Raw genomic sequence first — 5,499 nt, forward strand, 5'->3', positions numbered from 1 at the left:
CCCCAGGCTGACAGCTGTGAAGACTGCTTGGGATTCTCTCTCTCTCTGCCCTTCCGGCACTCGTGCTGTCTCTGCCTCTCTCAAAATAAATAAACTTTAAAACAAAAACAAAAAACAAAAAGAAACAAGGCCTCAGATGTATGGAATCTTGCCACTGATCAAATAAATATTCTTTTTGAATTCCAATTAGAAAAGAGCATAGGGGCACGTGGGTGGCTCTGTCAGTTAAGCGTGTGACTCTTGGTTTCTGCTCAGGTCGTGATCTCATGGTTTCGTGGGTTTGATCCCCGCATGGGGCTCTATGCTGACAGTGCAGAGACTGCTTGGCATTCTCTCTCTCTCTCTGCCCCTCCCTCGCTCACACTGTCTCTGTCTCTCTCAAAAATAAATAAATAGGGGTGCCTGGGTGGCTCAGTCGGTTGAGCATTTGACTTTGGCTCAGGTCATGATCTCGCGGTGTGTGGGTTCAAGCCCCACGTCGGGCTCTGTGCTGATGGCTCGGAGCCTGGAGCCTGGAGCCTGCTTCGGATTCTGTGTCTCTCGCTCTCTCTCTCTGCTCTTCCCCTGCTCTCTCTCTCTCTCAAAAATAAATAAACATTAAAAATTTTTTAAATAAATAAATAGATTTTATGAAAAAGAAAAGAAGAAAAGAAACAGTTCACATGAACTCAGGATGGACAATATTTGTTTCCAATTTTGCCTCAGGGCTATGTTAATTCTCCTGCCCTCTGTCATTGTGTAGTCTGAAGAGGTCTGAAGTGCCTGGATATCTCAAAGAAGACCTCACTGCTCCATTACACCAGTGACATCATGCTTATTGGACAGGATGAGAAAGAGATGCCTAACATGCTTGAAGCCTTGCTAGGTTCCCTGCACTCCACAGAGTAAGGAAGTAAACTCTGTGAAAACTCAGGGGAACTTCTACTTCAGTGAAGTTTGTAGGGATCCAGTTTTTAGGAGTTCAGAAATAACCTGGAATATTTCCTACAAAATAAAAGGCAAATTAAAAAAAAAAAAAAGACAAATTGTTGAATCTTGCATTCCCTACAACAAAGAAGGAAACATAGTGTCCAGTGGGGCTTTAGGGGTTCTGGAGGCAACACACTCCACACCTAGGAACAGAGCTCCTGCTCTGTCTTAGTAGAGACAATGAAGTACCAAATGGCCAAGTATCTAAACTGTTAATTATAAACTGGGTTCTGTCAGACCCACCAAGCCATAAATTTGGGTGGGCCCAACAGTAGTCTATTAAAAGATGGAAATGGAACACCCAGATCAAGACTGGGAGTAGAGTAGGCTGCAAGAGCAAGTAAGTCTTACGTCACCCACCACAGGTGTCCAGCCTGCATCCCCCAGCTCACACATACAGGCATATGGGCGTTCCTGCGTGACTAGGTGCAGGAGGAGGAGAAGGCCCAAACTTGGTTTATGGATGGGTCTCCTCTGTAGATGGATACAAGCTGCATGTGCATAGCAGCTACATTACAGCTGCATTCAGAAGTAGCTTTGAAAGACAGAGGAGAGGGGAAAGATTTGTAACGGGACATGTAGCCCCAGGTGAGAATATATAGAGATATCTGGGTAGTGACTAGTGACGTGGCTGGCCAGTCAGAGGCCTGGAAGGAAATGACTGAAAGTTTTGAAGCAAAGAGATCTGGGGTAGGGGCATATGGGTGATACAGGGGCCTGGGCACGAAGTGTGAGAGTTTGTGTATCACATATTAATGCCCACCAGGAAGTATCCATCAAGCAAGAGGCACTCAGTAACCAAGTAGGCAAAATGACCCTCGTCAGCCTTCTTCATCAGCCAACCGAAAACTGGCATGGTGGGCCTACAAATGAAATGTCCATAGTAAGAGAGATGGAGCCACAAGGCCACAAGGACCAGCTGAGGCAATAGCTGAGGATGAGAGCAATTTAGAACAGATTGTGTGGAAAAGTTACCCCCACTTACACCCCAAGATGGACTGCAGCAATGAGGTCAGTAGTTCATCCCACTAATTCCTATCTCTAATTTTCTTCTCAGGGAAAGAGGCCAATGGGACCATGAAGGAGCTGCTCCCTGCACTTGCATGGAGAAGGAGAGCTGTGCGGCACAAAGGGTGGAACGCAATGGCAGTGAAAATACACCAGTCAGATCACCTCTTATGGGAACCATAATTGACTGATCACCCCAGCTGCTGTCCCTTTGAATCTACCACTACATCTACACAGAAGCAACACTTCCTGTGGGCAACTCCCAGCCAATGACTGAGCACAGAAGGGTGCTAACAGAAGGCCACCCCAGCAAAATGCAGGACTCCTCAATAAAGCAACATTGACCTTAGGATCCACCCCCCCCCCCCATCAGCCTGACCAAACTTTGTTGGAACTGTACTGAATTCTGAGACTTTATATCAACCCCTCCTCCCTCCTTCCATAGGAATCAGACCTGCATTATTGTTTGAAGCTTCTTTCCACCTTTTCCTGCTCTCTTATCCCTCTTGCATAAGTGTTTCTCCCAGTAAATCTCCTGCACATCTATTACTGTCTTAGGGTCATCTTCTAGGAGGACCTAAACAGCACAACAGTCTAGAGTTCTTACCTTCTTTTATTTTTCATTGAAAATTTCCATTTCTTAAAATATATTCCAGTTTTCTTGTGAAAGTCTCTCTCTCTTCTTTCTTGAATATATTAACCACAGCTATTTTAAAGTCCCTACCTGATCATTCTAACATCTGGATCACCTATAGTTCTCTATTTTTTTTCTCTTTGTTTTTGGACATTTGGTCTAGTTTTTGGCATTCCTGGTAAGTTTTTATTGAATCCTGGACAATATATTTTTGAAATTATAGAGGCTCCTGGTGTTTTTCCAGAAAAGTTTTAATTTTCTTCTTGCAGGTAGAATATGGACAGACCACCTTGATCTAATCAAAGTGGAGTTTCAAGCTTTGTTAGACTGGATATGTTTCTGATTTAGTCTTGCCTTTACGGTATACTTAGGGTATACCCTTGCTAGGGTCTCAACTGAAAACTTGGATTGTTTCCCAGTGTCCCCGGTGGGCTCAGAACCCCCACTCTGCTTCCCCAGACCCAGGAGACTGCTTACGTCTCTGCTGAGCTCGGTATCTTCCTAAATGCTCCTTTTTGTGTCTTGGTATCTCGATGTCTCTCCTTACATCTTCACTGCTTACAATTCAGCAAATGCCTCAAAAAGAAATTGCAGAGAAAATTTCTAGATCGTTTCTCTGTGGTTGCCTCCTCTCCTGGCCTCTCAAGTCTTAGCTACCTTGGAAACTCTAAACTCCGACTTTTATCTTTCATTTCAATGAAACCACAGAAAGCTTCAGGCCATCACTTTTTGCCTGCCTTCTTTTCTCCATTTCTTGGATTGGCAAATGCGCAAAGGCATTAATAGATGTAAGAGTGAGGCTTATCTGAATATTCTTTCCTTCTCTCTTGGACATTGGTCCTGCACATCCTGGCATCCTTCATGGCCCTCTGATGCATTCAAACACTCTTTCTTTTCTTTTATCCAGTTCTTCAGGCTCCAAATATGCTATACTTCCTCCTAACTCTGGGCCTTGGTACATGCTCTTGTCCCCTCTTACAACATATTCCCACCTCATTCACCTATTTAGTAACCACTCTTCTTCAGATATTACCTAAACCATTGTTTCTACAGGGAAGCCTACTCCAACATCCTTGGCTAGATCCAACCCTCTCTTATGGGCTTTCAGGATACCACACTCACCTCTACTTTCTAGCTGTCATCACTGGTACAATTTGATATTTATTAGTGTAATTATTGGATTAAATTCTCTCTCCTATTATACAATGAGCTTAGTGTGGCTATTTATCATGTCTGATCAACATTACACCCCCAGTGATTAAGGAGTGCCTGACACATAAGGAATGCTCAATAAATAGCTATTGAATGAATGTAGTACCATAATCACCTTTTGAAGTAGCTCATCCACTATATTAGAATATGAATATATGAATTAAGACTCTGTCAATGAGTTAATGAAGCCAATAGCTAACAGCTGAATAGTGTCCTTCTCACTAATAATTACACTGTGTGTGTGTGCATAATTGAAATTGAATTATATATGGCAAAAACGTAAACTTCTCAGTAGTAGGAAAGAGACTTCTTGGATGAATACTTGAATATTCATTGAAACCCGAAAACTACAAAGATCTCCAGGGATATAATTTCAGACTCTGATAAGAGCATTTATGCAGTAATTCATTGAGCAACTCAACCAAAATGAAATGCTGACAAAAAGAAGAAAGATCAAAGCGTGCTTTCAAGGACAGAGCAGGAATCGGGCACTGCAAAAGGAAGGCATGATGTGTTTGGCAGAAAGGTTTAGAGAAAGGGAGAAACAGCAGAGAACGAATTGCTGGGGAGAGCAGAAAGTCCAAAGTGTGTTACCTGTCTTCAACATCAAAAAAAAAAAAAAATACCCTAACATTCCCACCTCCCCAGCTTCATAAAACAAATAGAAGGGCAGGGTGGGAAGTTAATGCCAAGAGCCTAATCATTGTGTTGAAATATCCCAGGAAGCCCACTCTTCATGTGTCAAGGACTTCCACTACTTTGCTGAAGAACTAGCAAGTCAGAAGATTAAATATTGGACCGAATATTAGTTAGTACATGGAACTGGTTAAGGTTTACGCTGGCTACCTGAAGCCAAAATGAACATTTGGTCGATTCACCCCAATGACCGATCAAACCATCCAAATGAGCGCTTTTGTTGAACTAGTTAATTTAGTCACATGTGGGGGAGCAACTCCACAGGGAGATTCTCAAATACAAGGCGTGGTAATCTTGTGTGGAGCCAGACTTCACCACACAGTCTACATGTTTTGCTTATCAGTAACATTTGCAACAAAGGCCTAGCGGAAGGGCTTCTAGCCCGGTTTCTTTGGGTAATATGCACACAACCAATTGCATTTAATCTGTCATGATATGTATTGGGCACTACCGTGTGCCCGGCACTGTGTCAGGTATGCTGTGGTAGTTTGAACCACAGATTCTATTCCTGGTCTCGTGAAACTTACAGTCCACGGGGGCAAAAGAAGCACTAATCAAATAAACACACAAACAAATATAAAGTTGCAGCCGTGGCTAGTGCTAGCAAGGAGAGACCCATGGTGACATGGGAGCCTAAAGTCAGCAATTTGGCCTGGGTGAGGGAAGCAGAGGGAACAGAAATGTGTGCAAAATCACTTGGGGTAGCTAAATTCTCGGAACATTTTTCTTCTTATAACACCTCACATCTCCCTTTCCGCCCCGATAAGTATTTTACTTGATTGGGTCTTGGGTGGAGAGCCACACCCACAGTTTGGAAAGTGTGGCACTTCTCTCACCATGCAAGTCTCCAAAGTTTCACGCCCCTCCCCCTCCAATGGCCCCAAGGGGAGAAGAAGGCAGCAGAAGAGAGGGAGAGAGCTCAGGATATCAGGGACTATGGAAAGAGTGCATCTTCTCGCAAGTCCCATTACCCTGGAGAT

At 43.6% G+C, this 5,499-nt stretch overlaps 1 non-coding gene across 1 annotated transcript; it reads left to right on the forward strand.

Annotated features, from left to right (window-relative positions):
* The first annotated feature begins 400 nt into the window (after nucleotides 1–400).
* TRNAQ-UUG lies at nucleotides 401–485 on the forward strand. Its single transcript has one exon. It is a non-coding gene; the product is annotated as a tRNA-Gln (tRNA).
* The last annotated feature ends 5,014 nt before the right edge of the window (nucleotides 486–5,499 follow it).

This window comes from Felis catus, chromosome B2 (genome assembly GCF_018350175.1).
Source record: "Felis catus isolate Fca126 chromosome B2, F.catus_Fca126_mat1.0, whole genome shotgun sequence".
In the NCBI taxonomy this organism is placed as follows: Eukaryota; Metazoa; Chordata; class Mammalia; order Carnivora; family Felidae; genus Felis; species Felis catus.